The sequence below is a fragment of the Triturus cristatus genome, chromosome 11 (assembly GCF_964204655.1).
Source record: "Triturus cristatus chromosome 11, aTriCri1.1, whole genome shotgun sequence".
Classification (NCBI taxonomy): Eukaryota; Metazoa; Chordata; class Amphibia; order Caudata; family Salamandridae; genus Triturus; species Triturus cristatus.
In genome coordinates, this window is record NC_140594.1 from 81,771,111 (window position 1) to 81,798,801 (window position 27,691).

General features: G+C 45.4%; 1 protein-coding gene and 1 pseudogene across 2 annotated transcripts in view; both read left to right on the top strand.

Moving 5' to 3' along the window:
• LOC146783278 (somatomedin-B and thrombospondin type-1 domain-containing protein-like) overlaps positions 1 to 27,691 on the top strand; it is a 404,714-nt gene that overhangs the window by 104,193 nt on the left and 272,830 nt on the right. The window lies entirely within an intron of this gene.
• Positions 862 to 26,213, top strand: LOC146783279 (ubiA prenyltransferase domain-containing protein 1 pseudogene; annotated as a pseudogene).

Genomic DNA, 27,691 nt, shown 5'->3' on the forward strand with positions numbered 1-27,691 from the left:
TTGCATCTGAGTGGCTCGGTGATCGTGGTGAGGCTTTGGATAGATCACCACAGTATTTGGCCTTGGGCTCGAAATAAGCCATGTTCACTGATCAGGTAGTTGCTCCAGAGTATATTAGCCGTCTTGTCAAACAGGGTCGTTGATGTCACATAGAGCCTTATGGCGTCAAACAGGACCAGGGGGCGGTCTTCCTCCATTGAGTAGGTGAGTTCTGTCCCAGAACCTGGAGGGGGCCCTGTTATATAGAGCCCTGGAGGCATCCTCTTAGCAGGACCACTTCCACTCCCTTGTATTGAAATATGCCGGGTCTGGTCCTATTCATCACCAGGCTGACTTTGGGCTTCTGAGGTTGAGTGAGGGCCATCCCTTTGACAGTGTCATCCTTGTCTATGAGGGCAGTGCTCACCAAACCCTGCATTACCACTTGGCATTTCGGGTGAGCCGTGTGGTCTCTTTCAGTCTACATATGGTTGCTATTACTTGTACCTTCCTCATCAGATGAATCCTCTTAATGTCCTCCTCAGGGTATTGATGTCCCCGCGAGCGCAGGCTTTGTTGTTCTCTCTGGTCTGGCAGACTCTTGCAAAGTGGTTACACTTGCTGCACTTTCAACGCCGCTCACCTTTGGCTTGGCACTTGCTTGGAGGTGGCGCAGGAATGCACAGCTGCCCCACCTGCAGGGGCCCTCCTATCCGGCAGACCTTTGTGGTGGCTGGGTTCTCCTCTCCCCGATCTGATATTTTGTTGGCTTCTCCTGGAGCCTCCTGCTCAATGGATCCTGAATTGATCGCAGCCTCATCGTGAGCTGCATGTGAACGAGTCCTCTCTGCTGCTCGGCCACGTCTTCCATGGCTGGAAGCCATGGCTCCGATGACCTGCGTACCAACCCCTGTAAGCTCAACTGATCCTACTCGAGCAGTATGGCTCTCAGTGCCAGGAGACCCTTGTGGGTGATTAACAGCACTTTATACATCCAGTTTGATTGATTATAGGCGGAATTGAAAAGCCTCCTGGTACTCTCCTGGGGGCATATCAACAACAACCGGCGATAATTATCGCTCAGCGCTCTTAGCGTGAGGATAATTATCGCCGGCTAGTGTGAATTTTTATCGCTGAGATAGCGTGCTATTAGCAACGCTTATCTCAATAGCGATAAAAATCTACACGCTAACAGGCTAACGTGAGATTATCGCTGGAAACCCAGCGATAATCACACGTTACCTTGTTGATAGGGACAGGCAAACTTAGCCATGATATCCTCCTTCCATAGGATATCATGGCTAAGTCTGAAAATTAGCAGACGTAAAAAAGCAGCGTTAACCGCGGTTAGCGCTGCTTTTTTTGTCTCTAACAGGGTTAGCGACATTCTTGATAATAGGAGAAATGTCGCTTAGCGACATATCTCCTATTATTTTACTCTGGAACGCCCCCTTTGCATCTCATTAGAGATGCAAGGGGAAGCGAAGAGTAAAAGGGTGCTAACATGCAAATTTGCGTGTTAGCACCCTGTTGTTGATAGGGTGCTAGTTTTATCTCTGATTTTTTGGCTTTTAAAGCCAAAAAAGCAGAGATAAAGCCCTTGTTGATATGCCCCCTGGTGCTTTGTGGTCCATGCGAATTGGAAGATTTGCCCACTTCTCTGTGATTGTTAGTGATAAAAATACCCTTGTACGCCTCCTGCAGAGAGACCAGAAGAGATGCTTTCCCACCTTGTTTCTTTCCTTAGTGCCAGCAGCAGAACCATCAACAAATGGTTTTTCCTACAGGCCCGTCCGCCTCGGTCTCTTTATGTATTTGTACCTATGGGTCCCCTCTGAATATGGAATCAACAATTTCGATGGGACGGATTATCGAGGGCAAAATATGGTAACAGGTAAGATTTTCTATACTTAACTTCATATAGATGCACCTATGTGGTACATATATCTTAAAAGTTTGTAGATGTGGAGTTAGGAATAGAAAATCAATACTTCCCTACATGCACTCGCCTTTCGATATGTTGTCCCTCCGTATTCTGTCGTCGATATTAGTATACCAAGATATTGTCGCTGTTGATATTCAGTCCTACAATCGTGCCTATGGCCAGTCTGCCTCTGTCCCTACCTATATTTCACCTCGGCCTCTTTATATTTTTTCCCTATGCGTTTGTTTGCGTCTGCCACGTTCTATAGTTTGCCTATGGTTCAACCCACCTGAGCTTCTATTTTTATTTTACCTATGGAGCTCTCCAGCTTAGCTTTATTTTCTGCCTATGCTTCAGTTGGCCTCTGTCTCTATCTGCCTTTTGCTTGTGGGTCCCTCCATATTTGACCCCATATTTTTTTCCTTTGTCTCTATCCATATTTTGGCTGTTGGAAATTCTGCCTTTGTCTCTTCCTATATTTGTGCCAATCGGTCAATCCCCTGCTGTCTCTTTCTGTTTTTGCATTTGAGTCACTCGTCCACTGTCTCTGTGTTTTGTATACGAGTCTCTTCTGTCTCTGTTTTTTCGTGCGGGTCGGTTTACATCAGTGTGCCCCTCCATCTTGCCTCTGTGTCAGTTCTGCCTCTGTCAATATATTTCCTACAGGACAGTCCGCCTCGGTCCCTCTCAACGGTGCCTATCGCTCTGTCTGGCTCCTGTTATATTTTGACTATGAGTCAGACCGGCTCCGTCTCTGTCTATATTTGTGCCTGAGGGTCCGCCCTCCTGTAGCTCCACGCACCTCTTGTGAGTGGCATTGAAGGGTTCTGTATCCTTCCGCACTGGCCTTTGCAGAGTTCTGTATCCTTTCGCCCCGCCCCAGTTCTTTCCTGGGCTTTTAGCCCAGCCTCGGCTGCTCATCACAGCCTCAGATGAATTCCTCGGCCTTATTTGACCATGTTTGGTGCCCCAGGACGGAGCACCTTCCCCTCCGGCCACTTGTAGAGCCAGGCGCGGCCCGGCCCTCTGCCCTCCAGGGCCGGGTTGGCCCACGCGTGGGCCAGACGAGCAGTGTGCTAGTACAAGAAACAGATGTGGACAGTATGTGGCCTGACATGAAGGAGAGGCGCATTTGTAGGTAGTTTGGAGCGGCTTTCAATGACTTACCACGAGAGTAGACAAAAAACCAACCCATTAACTGAAACTGCATCGTGGTTTATCAGATACACTTGTGTAGTGCCTAGTAAGCAGATTTTGAGTGCTTGGAGAAACCGAGGCGCAATAACAAATAGACAGTGGGCACAAGATCACAGAGTGAGTATTTGGGGAAGGTAAACTCAGCCCTGCACTCCTGCATCAGGAACATGGAAACATTTACACCAAAAATGCATCAAAACTGTACAACCAGTGCAGGGTCTCTTACAGTACGTGAAAAGTCAATGTATAACTGCGACAGGGTCTCTTACAGTCACTGCGCAGCCGCGACAGGGTGTCTTACAGTCACTGCGCAGCTGCGACAGGGTCTCTTACAGTCACTGCGCAGCCGTGACAGGGTCTCTCACATGCGCAGCCGCGACAGGGTGTCTTACAGTCACTGCGCAGCCGCGAGAGGGTCTCTTACAGTCACTGCGCAGCCGTGACAGGGCCTCTTACATGCACAGCCGCGACAGGGTGTCTTACAGTCACTGCGCAGCCGTGACAGGGTCTCTTACATGCGCAGCCACGACAGGGTGTCTTACAGTCACTGCACAGCCGCGACAGGGTCTCTTACAGTCACTGCGCAGCCGTGACAGGGTCTCTTACATGCGCAGCCGCGACAGGGTGTCTTACAGTCACTGCGCAGCCGCAACAGGGTCTCTTACAGTCACTGCGCAGCCGTGACAGGGTCTCTTACATGCGCAGCCATGACAGGGTGTCTTACAGTCACTGCGCAGCCGCGACAGGGTCTCTTACAGTCACTGCGCAGCCACGACAGGGTCTCTGACATGCACAGCCGTGACAGGGTCTCTTGCAGTCACTGTGCAGCCGCTACAGGGTCTCTTACATGCGCAGCCACGACAGTGTCTTACAGTCACTGCACAGCCACGACAGGGTCTTTTACAGTCACTGCGCAGCCGCGACAGGGTCTCTTACATGCGCAGCCGCGACAGGGTCTCTTACAGTCACTGTGCAGCCGCGACAGGGTCTCTTACATGTGCAGCCACTACAGTGTCTTACAGTCACTGCGCAGCCGCTACAGGGTCTCTTACATGCGCAGCCGCGACAAGGTCTCTTACAGTCACTGTGCAGCCGCGACAGGGTCTCTTACAAGTGCAGCCACGATAGTGTCTTACAGTCTCTGCACAGCCATGACAGGGTCTCTTACAGTCACTGCACAGCCGCAACAGGGTCTCTTACATGCGCAGCAGCAACAGGGTCTCTTACAGTCACTGTGCAGCCGCGACAGTGTCTTACAGTCACTGCACAGCCGCGACAGGGTCTCTTACAGTCACTGCGCAGCCGCGACAGGGTCTCTTACATGCGCAGCCGCGACAGGGTCTCTTACAGTCACTGTGCAGCCGCGACAGGGTCTCTTACATGTGCAGCCACTACAGTGTCTTACAGTCACTGCGCAGCCGCTACAGGGTCTCTTACATGCGCAGCCGCGACAAGGTCTCTTACAGTCACTGTGCAGCCGCGACAGGGTCTCTTACAAGTGCAGCCATGATAGTGTCTTACAGTCTCTGCACAGCCATGACAGGGTCTCTTACAGTCACTGCACAGCCGCAACAGGGTCTCTTACATGCGCAGCAGCAACAGGGTCTCTTACAGTCACTGTGCAGCCGCGACAGTGTCTTACAGTCACTGCACAGCCGCGACAGGGTCTCTTACAGTCACTGCGCAGCCGCGACAGGGTCTCTTACATGTGCAGCAGCAACAGGGTCTCTTACAGTCACTGTGCAGCCGCGACAGTGTCTTACAGTCACTGCACACCCGCGACAGGGTCTCTTACAGTCACTGCGCAGCCGCGACAGGGTCTCTTACAGTGTGTAAAATGTCACTGTGCAGCCACAACAGAGTCTCTTACAGTGTGTACAAAGTCACTGCAGCCACAGCAGGGTCTCTCACAGTGTGCGAAAAGTCACTGCGCAACCGCAACGGAGTCTCATTCCAGTGTGTACAAAGTCACTGTGCAGCCACAACAGGGTCTCTTACAGTGTGTGAAAAGTCACTGCGCAACTGCAACAGAGTCTCATTACAGTGTGTACAAAGTCCCTGTGCAGTCACAACAGGGTCTCTTACAGTCACTGCGCAGCTGCGACATGGTCTCCTACAGGGTGTAAAAAGTCACTGCGCAACCGCAACAGAGTCTCTTACAGTGTGTACAAAGTCACTGTGCAGTCACGACAGGGGGCCATATGTAGGAAGCCAAATACCGGTCGGTAACAGCCGATTTTCGGTAAATATCCCTTTACCGACCGGTATTTAGGTTTTTGCTATGTAGGGGGCATATTTCAGGATTCGGGAATTTACCGGATCGGTAAAATTACCGAATCGGTAAATACCGAATCCTGAAATGATATGTAGGGGGAGTGTCTCGTTGGTGTGTGGATTCGTTATTTACCACCAACTAAAAGTTGATGGTAAATGACGAATACCAGTAAAAATGCATTATTGTGCAATTTGAAGTGTGCCATGTGGCAGACATACATGCCCTTAGGGCATGTATGTGCGCCACATGTGCACACATGGACGAATCAGGGGTGCAACAGGGTGTCAATGTGACACCCTGCCACCCATGATACTGCCTCCTCCATTACCGATTCGGTATTTACCGAATCAGTAATGGTAACTGGCTTCCCATTCGTTCCTATGGGCCTCCAGGCCCATATGAATGAATGGGAAGCCAGTTGCCATTACCGATTCGGTAAATACCGATTCTTAAATACCGATATTTACCGAATCGGTAATAATTTACCTACATTACATTTACCGATTCATAAATACCGAATCGGTAAAATTCGGTATTTAAGAATCGGTAAATGTAATTTACCTACATATGGCCCAGGGTCTCTTACAGTCTCTGCGCAGCAGCGACAGGGTCTTTTACAGTGTGCAAAAAGTCACTTTGATGACAATAGGTCACACGCCCTAACATTAACCTGGCATAATGTTTCACAGCTAAATGAACTGTGTCTCGCTAATGCAATCACCATCCTTAACTCGCCCAAGGGAGGCCCTAGAAGATTGTGCTCACATCAAATCCCAGGGGAAACAACACAAACCTCTCCTCTGATAACCGCAATACACTGCTACTGTTCACAGATTTCAGACATCACCAACCACCTTTGTACTATTTCACACAATCAGCCCTATATAGTGGCTCAGTGATCTGACGCAACCACTGCTGGGATCTGTTTGACGTCGTGGTCACAGGATCGAATCCTGGGTCATCCACTCACCATTTCATCCCTCTGAGTTAGGACTGGTATTGAGTTGTGTAACTGTCAATAGCGCCAGCCCCATGGGGGCGTTCACACTAAGACACCTGACATTTTATGAAGGCAACTTCCTGCTTCCACAACCAGATAAAAGGTGCCTGGTGGTAACAGACTATCCACTGTTGGAAGATTCTCCTCTGGCAAAATCGCCTCCGTCTTAACCTTACAACGGAAGCACCTTAGCCTTATTATCCTTCTTGTGGAATCACGTCTGCCTTTTTATCCTTTCCTTGGAATCGCCTCTGCCTTGTTATCCTTCCGGTGGAATCTTCTCTGCCTTTTTATCCTTCTGGCAGAATCACCTCTGCCTTTTTAACCTTCCGGTGGAATCGCCTCTGCCCTTTTATCCTTTTGTTGCGATCACCTCTGCCTTATTATCCTTATAGCATAATCACCTCTGCCTTATTATCCTTCTGATGGAATCACCTCTGCCTTTTTATCCTTCTTGTGCAATCACCTCTACTTTATCATCCTTCCTGTGGAATCTTCTCTACCTTATAATCCTTCTGGTGGAATCACCTCTGCCTTTTTATCCTTAGGGCAGAATCTCCTCTATCTTTTTATCATTCCGGTGGAATCACCTCTGCCTTATGAGCCTCATGGCGGAATCGACTCTGCCTTATTATTGTAGTGGAATCACATGGGCATTATTACCCTTACATTAGAATCACCTCTGCCTTTTTATCCTTCCGGTGGAATCTTCTCTGCCTTTTTATCTTTCTGGTGGAATCACCTCTGCTTTTTTATCCTTCCGGCGGAATCACCTCTTCCTTTTTATCCTTCTGGTGGAATCACCTATGCCTTTTTATCCTTCTGGTGGAATCGCCTCTGCCTTTTTATCCTTTTGTTGGAATCACCGCTGCCTTATTATCCTTCTGATGGAATCACTTCTGCCTTTTTATCCTTAGGACAGAATCTCCTCTGCCTTTTTATCCTTCCGGTGGAATCGCCTCTGCCTTATTAGCCTCGTGGTGGAATCGCCTCTGCCTTATTATTCTTGTAGTGGAATCACATGGGCCTTATTACCCTTGCAGTAGAATCTCCTCTGCCTTTTTATCCTTCCGGTGGAATCACCTTTGCCTTATTATCCTTCCAGCGGACTCACCTCTGCCTTTTAATCTTTCTGGTGGAATCACCTCTGCGTTTTTTATCCTTCCGGCGGAATCACCTCTGCCTTTTTATCCTTCTGCTGGAATCACCTATGCCTTTTTATCCTTCCGGTGGAATCGCCTCCGCCCTTTTATCCTTTTGTTGGAATCACCTCTGCCTTTTTATCCTTATAGCATAATCACCTCTGCCTTATTATCCTTCTGATGGAATCACCTCTGCCTTATTAGCCTCATGGCGGTGTGGAAATATGGATTTTTCTGGTCAGTTATGTCCCCTATCTTGGACCCCAACGGTTCTATGTGCATATCACAAGTACATGTATGTTCCCTCCAGTTCCAGTTATGAAGACGCAAATACATGTGCGTCCATCGTGAACATGTCTTCTGTCAGATCCGCCATGAACAGGACGGATATTCCATTCCTAAATATGAAAGGCCACCGGCTTTGTATGGTTCACTTAGGCCATTTTACAGTCCAGGCAAGTAGGCCCTGATTCTGTCATCAAAACTCCTCTTGCCTTCTGCCTCTGAAAGCTCCAGTCTGAGCCTGCATCTGTGACCATGAACTTTGTCTCATTCTCTGCGCGGCTCACGAAGCCTGACATCAGCCTATTCTCTGCCAAGTACTGTATTTCACCTTCGAATTATCTGCTTCCCCCTCAGCCGATGCATTCCTGCCTAGTAGTTTAAGTAAACATTCTTCCAGTTACCGAGCAAAAGGCCCGGCTTCTCTGTCCTCATGCAAGTAATTCATAGCCCTGTTACCATGGAATATTCCTACCCCCTCGCATTCAGTGTAGACACTTAGACGCTTGTACACGCACGCACAGTCAGTATAGAATAGATTCTGTCCGAGAGTCCTTCTTTCTTGGATAACATAGTTCTTTAAACATAGGATGTTAGATATGATTTGGGATTAGGTTGACTTGACCCCCCAGACTTTTTGTCTCCACATGTAGAGCTAAATGTCAAGTCCCCTTCACCCCCTAGTTACACGTCAATTACACGTCATGCTGCTGCGCGCGCATCTAGGCCAAGTATTATCTTATAGATCCACCTATGTATGACATCATAACCAATTATGTTCCTTTTTACTCTTTATTACACCCATTTCTGGTTACGCAGACAAATCGTCATTTTCCTTATCAATTGTTACGCCTACTGCATTCGCTTCATTGTAATGTATGCACTATAAAAGTTACTTCTTGTCAATAAAGTATGTACTTCACTTCCTGAACCCCCGTGGTGATGGAACTTGGAGCATCCGATTATAATCGATCACTGGAATAAAGCCCATTCCGAACCTCTAATATCACGGATTCTGCCTCTCATTTTACTGAGCTATTTTATAATGTTTCTGTATCAAATTCAGTCCAGGTAAAGGAATTTTATTTACCACATGATGGCGCCCGAACAGGGACACTTTCTCATCTCACGCGCCGGCGGTGAGTTGCAGGCCCGGTCTCCTGCCACAGCTGGACGGACAATAACGCGTACCAGCAGGATTTCCTGTATCTCCCTCCGGCCAAGCGGGGGCGACTGAGACTGCGATCAACACCCAGACGAGGCGGTGAGAAGTGCGAAGTATCCCGACCAGAGCCTAGCTGAGAGAGCAAGATCCGAGGTATACAGAGACCCACCAGTTCGAAGTCAAGCCCAGTTTCCGATGAGACGAGTCGAGTCCAGTCCGGTTCAAGTTCAAGTTACCGAGGCCTTCCGTTTCCGAAGCTACCCGGTGAGTACCATTACTGGGGAGGCATTTCTGACGTGCACATAGGTTGTGCCGGTCAAGACGGGTTTGGGTACACAAATCCGGTCTGCACTGTTTTAGCAGTGTATCTGTACTGTTTAGCAGTATATCAAGTATTCCGAAGTATCTAATTATTGTCAAAAATTAAGCTTGGTGATTAGTTATGCAGACGATCATCATTGTTGTTTCAGTTAAAGGTTTAATGTTTAATGTTTAATGTGTTAAAACGTCCTGCATATTGTGGTATGAATGGTTGTTCATTATTGTACTTTCGTATTAAGTGTGTTCAAGATTAAGTGTCAGATCAGTTGTCAATATGCCGCTCTTTTCGAAATTAAGACAGATCACTACTAGAAAAGGGGTACTCGAAGAAGCCGTCCCTATTCCTCCTAGGGACACTCCAGGGCACTTCATGTATCACAAACATGGCTTAGACGCTATATTATTTCTTGATTTATGGGTAGACTACACCAAGGGATTACCAGAAAGTCAGAGGTGGCCCGCAGCGGGGACCTGGGATGCAGAGTGCATCATGAAAGTCGAGGAAGAGTTATGGAAAAGGAAAGTCAGACAGTCACAGAAAGACGCCGTTGAGTTATGGCGTAAAGAATCTCATAGACGCACAGAAAAAGCACGTAGACAGGAAGAGAAGAGTAAAGAGAGTTCAAATAAAGTTCGAGAGAATCTATTAATTGAGGAAGGTATCCGAGTGAAATCAGAACAAGTGGACAGACAAAGAAATGCCCTTATGAATGGTATGTATCCCCTTCTGGCCGAAGGATTACCTAAGGCTACTCCGGAGATACCGAAAGACTTGCCACCCCCATTATTCCCAATCAAGGTACATCCTAAGGGGCATCCTAGAACCGCAGAAGATGTTTTTCTTTCCTCATATTTAGATGACGCAGCTCCCGAGTATGCTAATTCCGACCCGCATAGACCGCATACCAGGGAGGTCTCACGCCAAGATCCAGCACCCGTATCCCTACAGCAACAAATCGAGTCACAAGTTCCGGCAAGCACATCCGTTTCTGCATCTGTTCCTACAGGTACTTCTATAGCTGTGTCCACACCTATAGTTGCTGTGTCACGTTCGACGAATCCCTTCACACCCGACACCCCAGATGGGGCCACGGGAGGTGCTACCAATATTTTTTCTACGCCACCTAGAATAAATAAACTTACTTTTCAAGAATCAGCGCATTCACGTACACCCAAACTCGTAGGTACCCGTGCGCTCAAGGAACTTCTTATAGATTGTAGATATGACCCGGTGCCCGGTAAAGAGGACGAAATGACCCTGGCATCATTGCGTATCAGACGAGCCGCGGTGTATTTAGGGAAATTACCAGGAATGACTGCGCATCTAGATAATATATATCATTTTGTCCAAACAGGGCGAGATCCAGAATGCATTAACAGAGCTATGGAATACCAGAAAGTAGAGATACAGGGGGAACTGTTACGTTTCCTCATAAACTGTGTGATCAGAAATGTAGACCGACCGGGGGTAGACCCGGAAGCAATGCAAATTCTTACAAGATGGAGCCAGAATATATCAGAAGGGAGGCATGACAAGAAAAATTGTATAATAGCCATGTGCCGAAAGATCCGTAAAGAAATAGAACGCCTACACGAAGAAAGATTAGAGGCAGACGAGTTCGAACAAAGCGAGGAAGAAGGGTCAGGACTGCCCGCAGGACAGTCGGACACCATAGCCTATGTAGGTAGAGGAAGATCTTGTAATAGGAATCAGACTAGATGTCATACTGACTCAATACGTCCGATATGTCCAGATAATAACAGGAATTTCCAAATACCTATAATTAATATAAGGTCTAACGAGCATTCGTTTCAAACCGCCGACAAGCTACTCCGAGGACGAAGGGGTTATCATTTTCTCGATTCTATGGACGAACAAGATTTAGCCAGGGCAGCTGTCCATTGGGTGGACAGTCCCGGAAAATATAATGATGATACAGTAGTACGCACATTTTTGAATCTCACCCCAGATGAACAGAGGTTAGCTGGGATCTATATGATTCAACAACTCATTATACTATATCGGAGTCAGCATTCGGACCCTGGTCCCTTACCTGACATATTGACTGAATTGCTTATGAATAAATGGAGAGGTCCAGGTACTAAATTAATTAAAGAAATTCTAGAATCAAGAAAGCAGTATATTCTTTTTGTATGCTCAGAGCATGTTTCATTGCCCGTCAAGGAAAGAACAACGTATCACATGGATAGACAGAATCCCTTACGAGAAGTGCACCCAATAAAAGGTGAGGACAACGAGTTTAGGCGCGTATTTGTATATACGCCCATATCAAAAATAGAATTGTTACAAATGAAGAAAGTGGTACCCAGTCATGACAAAGATCCAGCGGGTTTTCACCGGGAAATTAAAGACATGTTACTCATGGGGGAGTACACCTATCCCGACATTATGACAATATTAAAGGTATTGATGCCTGCTGGTATTTATGAGAAACTCAAGGAAAAAGAGTGGGAGGTAGGAGACCAAAAGATAGAATGGTCAGTGTTAGAAGCGGAAGAAAAGGCCCGAACTGCAGGAGCAGGACTTGGGGATAAAACTAAAGCATTACCAGGTTTATTAGTACAGGTACTGCCACGTTTGTTAACTACGAAAAAGGAAGATTGGGGAACGATTTCAGCCTGTAAGCAAAAGCAAGATGAAGACACTAGTGATTACTATGCCCGATTTGAAAAATGTTTTGGTATAAATAGTGGCATAAAAGCAAGTAGCGAATCATACCCACATCTGTTTGTAACAAAATTAGTGGAAAATGCCCTGCCCCCAGTAAAGAATAGAGTATTAAAATTCGAGAGTACCTGGCAAGGTAACACTCCATCACAAATGTTACAAATGTTACAGTACCATCACAATAGAATTAGAGAAGAACAAGAACATGAACACAGACGCATGAAAGACACGAAAATGAAAATGCTAGTTTCCCAGACTGTTCCAGCTGAAGGACATAAAAAGGGTATGACACATTCCGATTCAGCAGGACCTGTAAAAGGGACATGCAATTATTGTAAAAAGCCAGGTCATTATGTACACGATTGTCCAGTTTTAAAACATAATATCGCCATAGGTAAAACACAAGAAAGATCACGGCCATTTAGACAAGAGCAGAATGAACAAGGAGCTCCGCAGCATGCACAGGCCATGCCAGCCGCGCAACAGCCAATACAGTTTGTGCCAGCTGCACCACCGCTGCCTGTTGCTGCCACACAGACAACAACACGACAAATGTATCAGACCGCACAGTATGAATATCCTGAGTATCAGCGTTACGCATGAACTAGCCTAGAGAGGGAAGTTGACTTACCCCTTATCGAGATCCCTGTAGATCAAGAAGGACCTTATGTACATAGTGAATTATTAGGCCAAGATAGGAAATTTTTACTCGATACAGGAGCAAGTCGAACAACTATAAAACGTAGTGAAGTTCCAGGGGCACCCCTCTCAGGCTCTCAGAATATTTCCCTTGGTTTTTCAGGAAAACCTATTGTTAATGAAGTATCACAGCCTCTTCCACTTACGATAGGACCTCTGACCCGAACTACAGATTTATTGCTTACTAAATCATGTCCAGAAAATCTGTTAGGAATTAAAACCCTGAAAGCTCTAGGAGCCATAATATGTTGTTCTCCGGAAGGTGTAAGGTTGTTTTTACGTGATTTTAAAGGTCACTATGTGTCTAGAGACATGGATCTCCGACTGCAGACTTTACCTACACGTCTATGGGCACAAGGCCCTACTGATGTTGGTTGCATGAATATTACACCATATCGAGTCACATTAAAGGCAGGAGTGGTGCTACCACGAATGCGACAATACAAGTTACCACCAGATGCTGTAGTGGCTTTACTACAAATCATTGACAAGCTTATTGCCCAAGGAGTAGTTGTGGAAACAGACTCCAATGTATGTAATTCACCGATAATTCCGATTCTTAAACGAACAGATCCTACGGCCCCGCCAGTATATCGATTGGTTATTGATCTGCGCGAGTTAAACAAATGCATTGTGCCACAATTTCCTGTGGTCCCAGATATCTCATCATTACTGACAGCTATTGATTCCGAAGCAACATTCTTTACTGTAATTGATCTCAAGAATGCCTTTTTCAGCGTCCCAATAGATCCGGAAAGCCAATATTTGTTCGGATTTAGTTTAAATGGGCGTAGCTTCAAATTCTCACGCGCACCTCAAGGATTTACAGAAAGCCCCAGCATCTATAGCCAAGCACTGAAACGAGAACTAGACAGTATCCACATGCCAGTTAACACTGCTCTGCTTCAATACGTCGATGATCTGCTGATCACCGCGAGAAGCGAACCGGAATGTGAAAAAGCATCACTGACAGTTTTACAATTTCTAGCCGAAAAGGGGCACAAGGTGTCCCCTTCTAAGCTGCAATTCTGTGTCCAGCGAGTTGTTTATCTTGGACACTCGCTGTCCAAGGAGGGAAGGCAGCTTACACCCGACCGCATTCAGTTAATAGCTAACATGTCAATACCCAAGACACAAAAGGAAGTACGGGCTTTCATAGGCCTCACGTCATATTGTAGGCAGTGGATCCCTCAGTATGCATTTCTAGCAAAACCACTCATTCAGTTAACCACACAGGAGGCAGCCACATCGACTGTTCTCCCTTGGACTCAGGAACATACACAAGCTTTTGAAAGCCTAAAGAAAGCTTTATGTCAAGCACCTGTTTTAGCAACGCCATGTTACAGAAAACAGTTTACACTCTTTGTTACAGAACGCGAAGGTACTGCCTTGTCAGTACTCACACAGGAACAAGCAGGAGCACACAAACCATGTGCTTATTTTTCTAGTACATTAGATCCCGTAGCTCAGGCTTTGCCTGCATGCCTGAAATCAGTAGCAGCGACAGCTTTAGCAATCAGACAAAGCGATGCCATAGTGTTAGGACATCCATTGACAGTTCAAGTACCACACGCAGTAGAGGTTCTTGTAAATAGAACACAAACACAACACTTGACTATAGCGCGACTTACAGGGTACGAACTTACATTGTTTCAGCCACATATAGAAATCAGACGCTGTAACACATTGAATCCTGCCACACTTTTACCTGTAATCGGAACAGACCCACTAGCCCATGACTGTATTGAAGTTATTACAATCACGACGAAACCCAGACAAGACTTAACCGATGTCCCATTGCCAGATCCAGACCTGACGTTGTATGTAGATGGTTCATGTATGAGAACAAGTACAGGAGAGTTAGTGGCTGCTTACGCAGTCACAACAGATACTGAAGTCATTGAAACTAATCGTATAAATACTTTGTCAGCTCAAGCCGCAGAGCTTATCGCTCTGACACAAGCCTGTATTCAAGCCACAAATAAAAAAAAGTCAACATATACACTGATTCACGTTATGCATTCGGAGTTGTACATGACTTCGGCGTGCTGTGGCGAGAGAGAGGTTATTTAACTTCCCACGGTGCCCACATTCAGCACGGACCCCTCATTCATGCCTTATTAGATGCAATACATCTACCCACTGCAATATCAATTATGAAATGTAAGGCTCATACGAAGGTTACTGATATCATTTCCCAAGGCAATGATCTAGCCGACAGAACAGCTAAACAGACTGCTCAAACTCAAACCCCCGACATGACAAAGACAATAGTCCCGACACCGACACATTGTATGACAGTTAAAGATCCTACTCTTGACGTGATTGACATACAGACACATGCTACCCCAGACGAAATAAAGAAATGGACTGAATTAGGAGGGATTCAAACGGACCAAGGATGGATGATGAAGGAAAAGTCTGTATGGTTCCTTCCTGATTCAATGGTCCAAGTTATAATTAACACTATACATAGTCCAGCACATCTAGGAGAAAAAGCTATGCTAGACAGCATTCAACACATTTGGTTCAATAAACATTTACGAGCAGCAGCCAAACAAAAAGTCCGTACCTGTATGATCTGTTGTCAGTTTAACCCAGGAAAAAGTGTTCCCGTAGAACAGGGTGGATTTCATCCTCCTAATCACCCTTTTGAAGTCCTACAGATGGATTACATCCAGATGGAACGATGTCGAGGATTCAAATATGTTCTCGTAGTTGTCTGCGCTCTGTCCCGTTGGACAGAGGCGTACCCGGTTTCAGATTACACTGCCCCGACTACTGCCAAACAGTTGGTTCGAGAATTCTTCCCACGATACGGTTTACCACGTGTTGTTCACTCAGATAACGGCCAGCCGTTCTCATCCGAATTAATGAAACACGTTTCACTTCTGTTAGGTTATCAGTGGAAATTCCACTGTGTCCGACACCCCGAGGCAGCAGGTCTCGTAGAAAGACATAACCAGATACTGAAAATCAGAATGTCCAAAATATGCAGAGAAAAAGGTGTCGACTGAGTAGTAGCGTTACCCGTTGCACTCTTTTACATGAGAATGGTAGCACACTCTCGAACAGGGCTATCCCCGTATGAAGTGATCTTCGGTAGACCACCAAATATGTGGGGGACGCCTGTACCACGAAAAATAACTGATGTTGACTGTAATATGCTGACAGATTACTTGGCTTCCTTGATGTCTGCACTACAATCTTGTCGTTCACAGGTAGCTGCAGCCTTTCCCGACAACACTGAGGTGAAACCCCATGACGTAGTTCCGGGGGATCTCGTCTGTGTGAGGAATTTCGACCGAAAGACTCAGCTGGAGCCCAGGTGGAAATCACCCAAGTTGGTCCTGCTGACCACAAGGACAGCCGTGAAGATCGAGGGCCGCAAGGGCTGGATTCATTCAAGTCATATCAAGAAATTTCATGGACTATCTTCGGATATAGACATTGTGCCCTGCACTCCCTCACAGACTGATACAAAACTTCCTTTTGTTGAACCGAATGACTCTGAAAACTACAAACTAAAGCTTAGGCCCAACAAGTCGAGCAATTTGATTGTTTAAGTCCTCTCCAAGGTGAAGCGGTTGAATTGTCTCTGACATGTATCCCTTGGACCTGAGTAGAGAAAATACCCGAAAAATGTTGAAACGACAGGCGTATTGTAAATCACTGCGTAGCCACTGCATAATGACATTATTAATTTTGTTTTTCTTGAGTCTTTTAATAATTACTGCAAGTATATTGTTGCACATATATTACCCTATTTCTAGACATGTTTACAATGTTACTGATGAACATTCTTTTAGTGACTTACCTCCACATGAATTGTCTTATAGACTTGCGCTGCGCAATAACACTTTCATTAGTATGTTACATCATTCCCATCAGACTAGTAATGCCACCAATTGTTGGGTGTGTGGCCGACTCCCTCCCTATCAGAATTATGAAGGAGTCCTGCCTTTCTTTCCACATCCATTTACACATAATGGCTCCTGTGGAGCATGGTTCAGTTTAATCAATTCCATAGACTCAGACACAGCAGTTTACCAAGATCATTGGGTATGGGGAAACCTGAACCTAGTTTTACTCAAGGTCTGCTACCCTGACAAGGAGGGTCGCCCCAAAAGAACAGGAACTGATCTAGAAAATGAAGTATATGGATTAGGTAATTTTACACCTAATCTCATGATTCTAAATGTCGTATCCGAAGTTGAACTAGTCTTACCCACCATGTCAGTATTCCCAGCGAAGGGTGAATTATGTGTAAGAAAGGTTGGTTCCATACATATGGGCCATAGTAAATGCACTATTACAGTAGAATTCAGTGATCAAGGCAAATCTTCATTTAGAGCTTCTCGCCATTCCTACTTTGTATGTGGTCAGACTGCATATATGCGTCTACCTCTGGATTGGGATGGTACCTGCTACATTGCATTCCTTTTGCCACCTGTTTTCCTAGCTCCTCCTGATTATTACAGAAATATTCATTTAGTACACAACAGAGAGCGGAGAGATCTCCCCATTGTCGATTACACTGAGACAGCATGGGACAAGTATGTAGATTTTAATAAAGGCATCTTTCCCTATATAGGTACCGTTACTAATAGTAAGCTGATACGTAGATTAACTAGAACCCTTGAAGCAGTAGTGAATGAGACTATTTCCGCCTTAGGCAATTTAACAGAAGAGCAGTCTGCTATGCGGATTGTTGTGCTTCAAAATCGTCTTGTCCTTGACGTCATCCTGGCTGATAGGGGCGGAGCTTGTAGGGTCATCGGATCAAGCTGCTGCGTATTCATACCAGAAAATTCGCCATCTGTATATAAAGCCATCACTCGCCTTCATAAGATTGTAAGCCAGATACACCAGAACCCAGGCACTTGGACTTGGCCCAGTTGGTTTTGGAATGTGATATCAGCCTGGGGATGGAGAGTTTTATCCTTCCTAGGTATTGGCCTTCTCCTACTATTCAGTTGCTGTCTATGTCTACAATGTGGACCAGCGATCTGTGGTCTGTGTGCCACATCGTGTATTCCACCACCAAGATTTCATTCGTCACGGAAGAAGAAAGAAGAACAAATGATGCTATATGAACAGATCAATGGATTGATGAAGATTGATATCTCTTGAAGGGCAAGTAGGGGACAAGGAGGGAATGTGGAAATATGGATTTTTCTGGTCAGTTATGTCCCCTATCTTGGACCCCAACGGTTCTATGTGCATATCACAAGTACATGTATGTTCCCTCCAGTTCCAGTTATGAAGACGCAAATACATGTGCGTCCATCGTGAACATGTCTTCTGTCAGATCCGCCATGAACAGGACGGATATTCCATTCCTAAATATGAAAGGCCACCGGCTTTGTATGGTTCACTTAGGCCATTTTACAGTCCAGGCAAGTAGGCCCTGATTCTGTCATCAAAACTCCTCTTGCCTTCTGCCTCTGAAAGCTCCAGTCTGAGCCTGCATCTGTGACCATGAACTTTGTCTCATTCTCTGCGCGGCTCACGAAGCCTGACATCAGCCTATTCTCTGCCAAGTACTGTATTTCACCTTCGAATTATCTGCTTCCCCCTCAGCCGATGCATTCCTGCCTAGTAGTTTAAGTAAACATTCTTCCAGTTACCGAGCAAAAGGCCCGGCTTCTCTGTCCTCATGCAAGTAATTCATAGCCCTGTTACCATGGAATATTCCTACCCCCTCGCATTCAGTGTAGACACTTAGACGCTTGTACACGCACGCACAGTCAGTATAGAATAGATTCTGTCCGAGAGTCCTTCTTTCTTGGATAACATAGTTCTTTAAACATAGGATGTTAGATATGATTTGGGATTAGGTTGACTTGACCCCCCAGACTTTTTGTCTCCACATGTAGAGCTAAATGTCAAGTCCCCTTCACCCCCTAGTTACACGTCAATTACACGTCATGCTGCTGCGCGCGCATCTAGGCCAAGTATTATCTTATAGATCCACCTATGTATGACATCATAACCAATTATGTTCCTTTTTACTCTTTATTACACCCATTTCTGGTTACGCAGACAAATCGTCATTTTCCTTATCAATTGTTACGCCTACTGCATTCGCTTCATTGTAATGTATGCACTATAAAAGTTACTTCTTGTCAATAAAGTATGTACTTCACTTCCTGAACCCCCGTGGTGATGGAACTTGGAGCATCCGATTATAATCGATCACTGGAATAAAGCCCATTCCGAACCTCTAATATCACGGATTCTGCCTCTCATTTTACTGAGCTATTTTATAATGTTTCTGTATCAAATTCAGTCCAGGTAAAGGAATTTTATTTACCACAGCGGAATCGACTCCTTATTATTGTAGTGGAATCACATGGGCATTATTACCCTTACAGTAGAATCTCCTCTGCCTTTTTATCCTTCCGGTGGAATCTTCTCTGCCTTTTTATCTTTCTGGTGGAATCACCTCTGCTTTTTTATCCTTCCGGCGGAATCACCTCTTCCTTTTTATCCTTCTGGTGGAATCACCTATGCCTTTTTATCCTTCTGGTGGAATCGCCTCTGCCCTATTACCCTTACAGTAGAATCTCCTCTGCCTTTTTATCCTTCCGGTGGAATCTTCTCTGCCTTTTTATCTTTCTGGTGGAATCACCTCTGCTTTTTTATCCTTCCGGCGGAATCACCTCTTCCTTTTTATCCTTCTGGTGGAATCACCTATGCCTTTTTATCCTTCTGGTGGAATCACCTCTACCCTATTATCCTTCTGGTGGAATCTCCTCTGCCATTTATCCTTCCAGTGGAATCATCTCTACCTAATTATTCTTCTGGTGGAACACCTCTGCCTTATTATCCTTCGGGTGTAATCTCCTTTGCCTTATTATCCTTATGGCGTAATCACCTCTGTCTTATTATCCTCACGGTGGAATCTCCTATGCCTTTTTATCCTTTTGGTGGAATCTCCTATGCCTTTTTATCCTTCTGGTGGAATCACCTCTGCTTTACTATCCTTTGGGTGGAATCACCTCTGCCTTTTTATCCTTCCGGTGGAATCACCCCTGCCTTGTTACCGTTACAGTGGAATAGCCTCATCCTTTTTATCATTCTGGTGGAATCACCTCAGTCTTAGTATCCTCAGGGTGTAAATGCCTCTGCCTTATTATCCTTTGGGTGGAATCACCTCTACCTTATTATCCTCCCTATGGAAACTCCTCTACCATTTTATCCTTCCGGAGGAATAATCTCTGGCATTTTATTTATTCTTCCGGTAGAATCACATCTGCCTCCTCTGGTGGATTAACCTTTGCCTTATTATCCTTCCGGTGGACTCACCTCTGTTTTATAATCCTTTCAGTGGAATCACCTCTGCCTTGTTATCCTTCCGGTGCAATCACTTCTGCCTTACTATCCTTCCGGTGGAATCACCTCTGCTTTATTATCCTTCTGGTGGAATAACTTTGCAGCATTATCCTTACGGTGGAATCACCTTTGCTTTATTTCCCTTCCGGTGGAATCACCTTTGCTTTATTATCCTAATGGTGGAATCACCTCCGCTTTATTATCCTCCAGGTAGTATCTCCTCTGCCTTAATATCCTTCTGGTGGAATCTCCACTACCTTTTAATCCTTCCAGTGGAATCACCTCTACCTAATTATCCTTCTGGTGGAATCACCTCTGCTTTACTATCCTTTGGGTGGAATCACCTCTGCCTTTTTATCCTTCCGTTGGAATCACCCCTGCCTTGTTACCGTTACAGTGGAATAGCATCATCCTTTTTATCATTCTGGTGGAATCACCTCAGTCTTAGTATCCTCAGGGTGTAAATACCTCTGCCTTTTTATCCTTTGGGTGGAATCACCTCTACCTTATTATGCTCCCTATGTAAACTCCTCTACCATTTTATCCTTCCGGAGGAATAATCTCTGGCATTTTATTTATTCTTCCGGTGGAATCACATCTGCCCCCTCTGGTGGATTAACATTTGCCTTATTATCCTTCCGGTGGAATCTCCTCTGCCTTTTTATTCTTTCGGTGGAATCACATCTGCCCCTTCCAGTGGAATCACATCTGCCTTATTATCCTTCCAGTGGAATCACCTCTGTCTTATAATCCTTTCAGTGGAATCACCTCTGCCTTGTTATCCTTCCGGTGGAATCACTTCTGCCTTACTATCCTTCTGGTGGAATCACCTCTGCTTTATTATCCTTCCGGTGGAATCACCTCCGCTTTATTATCCTCCAGGTAGTATCTCCTCTGCCTTAATATCCTTCTGGTGGAATCTCCACTACCTTTTAATCCTTCCAGTGGAATCACCTCTACCTAATTATCCTTCTGGTGGAATCACCTCTGCTTTACTATCCTTTGGGTGGAATCACATCTGCCTTTTTATCCTTCCGGTGGAATCACCCCTGCCTTATTACCGTTACAGTGGAATAGCATCATCCTTTTTATCATTCTGGTGGAATCACCTCAGTCTTAATATCCTCAGGGTGTAAATACCTCTGCCTTATTATCCTTTGGGTGGAATCACCTCTACCTTATTATCCTCCCTATGGAAACTCCTCTACCATTTTATCCTTCCGGAGGAATAATCTCTGGCATTTTATTTATTCTTCCGGTGGAATCACATCTGCTCCCTCTGGTGGATTAACATTTGCTTTATTATCCTTCCGGTGGAATCTCCTCTGCCTTTTTATTCTTTTGGTGGAATCACATCTGCCCCTTCCGGTGGAATCACATCTGCCTTATTATCCTTCTGGTGGACTCACCTCTGTCTTATAATCCTTTCAGTGGAATCACCTCTGCCTTGTTATCCTTCCGGTGGAATCACTTCTGCCTTACTATCCTTCCGGTGGAATCACCTCTGCTTTATTATCCTTCTGGTGGAATAACTTCGCTTCATTATCCTTACGGTGGAATCAACTCTGCTTTATCATCCTTCCGGTGAAATCACCTTTGCTTTATTTCCCTTCCGGTGGAATCACCTTTGCTTTATTATCCTTTCGGTGGAATCACCTCCGCTTTATTATCCTCCAGGTAGTATCTCATCTGCCTTATTATCCTTTCAAAGGTATCTCCTCTGCCTTATTATCCTTTGGGTGGGATCACCTCTAACTTATTACCATTACGTTGGAATCACCTCCGCTGTATTATCCTTTCAGTGGAATCACCTCTGTCTTGTTATCCTTCCGGTGGAATCACTTCTGCCTTATTATTCTTTCCGTGGAATCAACTCCGCTTTATTATCCTCCCGGTGGAATCACCTTCGCTTTATGATCCTTCCGGTGTAATCACCTTTGCTTTATTATCCTTCCAGTGGAATCACCTAAGCTTCATTATCCTCCCGGTGGAATCAACTCTGAGTTATTATCCTTCTGGTGGAATAAGCTCCGCTTTATTATCCTTCCAGTGGAATCACCTGTACCTTATTATCCTACAAGTGGAATCTCCTCCGCCATTTTATTCTTCCGGTGTAATCACATCTGCCCCTTCCGGTGGAATCACCCCTGCCTTATTATCCTTTGGGTGAAATCACCTCTAACTTATTACTGTTATGTTGGAATAACCTTCTCTTTATTATCCTTTCAGTGGAATCACCTCTGTCTTGTTATCCTTTCGATGAATCACTTCTGCCTTATTATCCTTCCGGTGGAATCACCTCCGCTTTGTTATCCTTCCGATGAAGTTACCTTCGCTTTATTATCCTTCCGGTGGAATTACCTCCACTTTATTATCCTTCCGATGGAATCACCTTTGCTTTATTATCCTTCAGGTTGAATCACCTTCGCTTTATTATCCTTCCGGTGGAATCATCTTTGCTTTATAATCCTCCCGGTGGAATCACCTTAGCTTTATTATCCTTCTGGTGGATTCACCTTCGCTTTATTATCCTTCCGGTGGACTCACCTCTGTCTTATAATCCTTTTAGTGGAATCACCTCTGCCTTATTATCCTTCCGGTGGAATCACTTCTGCCTTACTATCCTTCTGGTGGAATCACCTCTGCTTTATTATCCTTCCAGTGGAATCACCTTCGCTTCACTATCCTTCCAGCGGAATCACCTCCGCTTTATTATCCTTCCGGTAAAATCACCTTTGCTTTATTATCCTTCCGGTGGAATCAACTCCGCTTTATTATCCTTCCGGTGGAATCGTCTTTTGCTTTATTATCCTTCCGGTGGAATCACCTTCACTTTATTATCCTTACGGTGGAATCACCTCCGCTTTATTATCCTCCCGGTGGAATCACCTTTGCCTTATTATCCTTCCGGTGGCACCACCTCCGCTTTATTATCCTCCCGGCGGTATCTCCTCTGCCTTATTATCCTCCTGGTGGAATCACATCTAACTTATTACCGCTACGTTGGAATCACCTCCGCTTTATTATCCTTCCTGTGGAATCACCTTCGCTTTATTATCCTTCCGGTGGAATCACCTTCGCTTTATTATCGTTCCAGTGGAATCACCTCTGCTTTATTATCCTTCTGATGGAATTACCTTCGCTTTATTATCCTTCCGGTGGAATCACCTTTGCTTTATTATCCTCCCAGTGGTATGTCCTCTGCCTTATTATCCTTATGGTGGAATCTCCTCTGCCTTATCATCCTTATGGTGGAATCACCTCTACTTTATCATCCTTCCTGTGGAATCTTCTCTACCTTATAATCCTTCTGGTGGAATCACCTCTGCCTTTTTATCCTTAGGGCAGAATCTCCTCTATCTTTTTATCCTTCCGGTGGAATCACCTCTACTTTATCATCCTTCCTGTGGAATCTTCTCTACCTTATTATCCTTACGGTGGAATCACCTCTGCCTTACTATCCTTCCAGTGGAATCACCTCTGCCTTTTTAGGTCGAGCCTAGCGCAGCGCGCATGCGTTGCTCTGCTCGACTTTATGTGAGGGGCTTCAGAAAGCTCACCACACGCTTGTGCGTGTGGTCAGCTTTCGTTACAGGCTCTTGGGCTTTTCGTGCGTCTTTGTAAGAGAGACAGCACGCAATTGGGCAAAGGTGGGTGCATGTCCCGCCTTTGCTCCGCCCACGGCCTATTGCTTGCGGTTACCCGCACGGCCCACATCTGTTTTCAATTATCGTACCCAGACACGGGCACGATAATTGAAAACAGATCGCTCAATGTGGCGCAAGCGCACCACACGCCTGCTTGTTTTAACCTGGCAATCATTTCCCATAATTTAAATACTGATCCAGGTAGAAGGATGTTAAAAGAAAACAACCTTTTATGGAAATCATTAATGAAATGCGAACCTACATCACACGGGGTCATCTAATGCTACTGTTTTCGTTGTTCGTTTAAGGTTGACTATATGAAAAGTTTTAGCGAGGATTTTTTTTTTTTAAATGACTTCATGAGACCTAAAAATCGTGAGCAAAGGCTGTCACACTAAGTATTTCAGCAAAATGTTGCAGCTGAAAGGCAGTCTTGGTGAGCTGGCTTTCTTTGACGTGAGCATACTGATTTCCTGGCACTTCTTCAATTGCTGCTCTGTAAAACCCAGCCCTTCCACAGGTCTGTCAACTTTCAGCACCTCAGGTCTATTTCCAACGGTTTTGGCTGCTCGCTCCGGGCTGCTGCCAATGGCAACAGCGCGGCCACCAGGCTGCAGCTACTGCAAGCCTTGCGGCTTCTCCGGCTATTGCAGGCCTGGCCGCTCGTCCAGATGCCTGCAGATGTTCTTCATCAGGCTCCCGTGATGACTGTCACCCGCTCTCCATCCCACTATGTCACACGCCCATTTCCTTCTACCGGCTCCTCGTATTTCTTCCCACTTCCTGACATGTTTTGACCAGCTCCTAATACTTCGCTTTTCTAGGGCTTTAGTCATTGAATTCTAGCAGTCTATCCCAATTTCTTTTTTTTTTTAACATCTAAGCCCCGTCCTTCAAAGAAATTATTAGATTTATGTGGAGGGAGCCTGCAGGCGCCCTGGGAAATCAGCTGAATGTAAACTTCTGCGCCCTTTTCTTAATTATATTCTTGCTTTCTCTATATCATCATGAAAATTGTAGTGCGTTGCTGAAATATTGTGGAGAAAAGTGTGATAATGCTTCTCGCCATAATCCACAGACTGCATAAGGGGCCTGGAAGCACCTCGACAGCATAAATAACAAGCATTGGCATAGCCAATAGGTCTCACCTTTGGTACCTTATAAGTGTTTAGCTATGCAACAGTTGATGTTGTTGCACCAAGGATATTGTGCTGGATAACTAAACACTTATAAGGTCCCAAAGGCGAGACCTATTGGCTATGCCAATGCTTGTTATTCTTCTGGCGGATTCACCTCTGCCTTATTATCCTTATAGTGGAATCTCCTGTGCTTTTTTAGGTCGAGCCTAGCGTTGCAGTGCATGCGCTGCTCGCTTTGCGAGGCATGCTGTATTAGGGTATGTTTTAGAAGTGGTGTGGAAGCCCCGCCCATATTTTTCATTGGCTGGCGTCATCGTCCATGGTAAATGCTGGCTTCCGATTGATAATGAGGCTTCTTAGTCCCTCCTTGTTACCACCCTGTCTCCTTTTGGGACCGCCCATCAGGACTGGATCTTTTACTTGCGGCATTATACTGTCTCCATCCAATTAGTCGGTAAGCACTTTTTTTTCATTCGTGCTATGGCGACAGCCTGTTTAAAACTGAAACCGAAACTAAAACTATAGCCAGAGGGTAACTCCACCATCTGCTCTTCCTTGGGCTCGATTGACAATTTCTGTACGCAGTTCGAGTTACTTTTCAGTGTGGCATGCACTTCCATCATTTCCGACCATCCCTCTGAAGACAGAAGCAACAGGTTTGTAGCATTTTCATAACGTAGCCTCTTATGATGTTCACGGTTCCTTACTGTTTCAGCTAACAGTTAGGTGGTCATAGTACTATTCTAGTTGAAGTCCACTAAATTCATAAGGAATAACAATTGCTCTGCTCTTCGTCTTCTTACTGTACGTTCTTCAGAGCCGTTCATTTTTTTTGTAACTGACGCTTCCATGATGAAACCAGGGAAATGTGTGAATAAAACCGGCGTCCTCGGTGACAACGAGCATGTTCTGGACCTGCACTGTAACGGAGAGGCAGCACAGCTGTCTAGCATCTCAGATCATCCGCAGCCACCTGAGACTGAAAAGACATGTCACGGTCACACTGCCTGGAGGCAGAAGTGTGCATCATACGTGCTGGCACTTTGACCTTGGAGTTTCAGTGCCTCGTTGATCCCTGTAGTACTAGGCAGTGTTTTGGCGTATCGATCTCAGGGCAGTTTACATTTTCTGGTGTTGCTGGTCTGAGCTGTTGCTGTGCTCGCTGTGCATGGTGCTGGGAACCTGGTGAACACCCACTATGATTTCTCCAAAGGCATTGACCATAAGAAGAGCGACGACCGGACACTTGGGGACCATATCCTGGAGCCCCAGGACGTGGTGCGCTTTGGGGCATATCTGTACACCCTGGGCTGTGTCTTTGCAGCCTGCATCTCTGACTTGTCAACACTGGAGCACTTGGCTCTCATCTATTTTGGGGGCCTCTCTAGTTCTTTCTTGTAGACTGGAGATAGGTGAGGGGTGGGGTGATATCCCGAAGGAAAGTAACAAAACCAGCCATCCCTTTGGCATTGTGCGAGGCTGTAAACCAGACCAAGGTGAATACGGTACTTCTGTCTCAGCTCCGTAAACCAATAGCACGAGGAACGTGTTCACGAAAGGACACCCAGCCCAGCTGTATTTTCTAACAGCATCCTGTGTTTCTGGGCAAATCACTTAATCTCCCTGTGCCTACCAAAAACAAGCATTTGCATTGCAATAGGTCTCGCATTTGAGACAGTTTGAGCTATTGGCATTATAAATGACAATGCCTTTTATTTATGTGTTCAGAAAACCTACAAAGTGCGCTTGCAAGTTTTCAAAACACATAAATAAAATGCATTGTCATTTACAATGCCAATAGCTCAAAGTTTCAAAAATACGAGACCTATTGCAGTGCAAATGCTTGTTATTCTTCCGGTGGAATCACATCTGCCCCTTTTGGTGGAATCCCCTCTGCCTTTTTATTCTTTCGGTGAAATCACATCTGCCCCTTCCGGTGGAATCACCCCAGCCATTTTATTGTTCCGGTGGAATCACGTCTGCCCCTTCCGGTGGAATCACCTCTGCCTTATTATCCTCTGGGTGGGATCACCTCTAACTTATTACCGTTACGTTGGAATCACCTCCGCCTCGTTATCCGTTTGATTGACTCTCCTAGGGCTTGTCATCCGTATGTTGGATGTAATTGCACCAGCACTTTATTCTCTGCCAGAAGATACACAGGTTCTATGACTCATGGGCAGAATGCATGTAGAAAAAGTGGAGGACAGGCCTGCAGAGCAAACATGGAAGTGCTACAACACACTATAAGGCACATGCATCAAAGTAAAAACCGGTCGCAAACGGGCAGATTCTCAGAATCTGCCCCTTTGCGAACGGTATTTTTGCATTTGGGATGCATCATCCCAAATGCAAAAATCGCAATTTAAGGAATCTCTAAATTGCGATTCCTTAAATTGCGATTGCATTTAAGGAATCCCAAATTGAGATTCCTTAAATGCAATGCATTAAAGTTAAAAAATTAGCGATTTCGCTAATAGGGGGAGCAAATTACTATGAAGTTGAACTTCATGGTAATTTGCAAAAACTTTGAAAAATGCACTTTTGTGCATTTTTCAAAGTTTCATGTTGCGCACACACATGCCCTTAGAGCATGTGTGTGTGCTACATATGTGCACAGATCAATTTCAGGGGTGCAATAGGGTGTCATTTTGACACCCTTGCACCCTTGAAATTGCATGAGCAATTTGCGAGTACCTACTGGTACTCGCAAATTGCTCATGCAATCTCCAATTCATTCCTATGGGCCTGGAGGCCCATAGGAATGAATGGGCCGGCATTCCTTAATTGCGATTCCTTAAGGAATTTGTAGGAATCGCTATTTTTATAGCGATTCCTACATGCATAGGATTCCTTAAAAATCGCAATTAAGGAATCGCAAAAGTCTTTGTTGA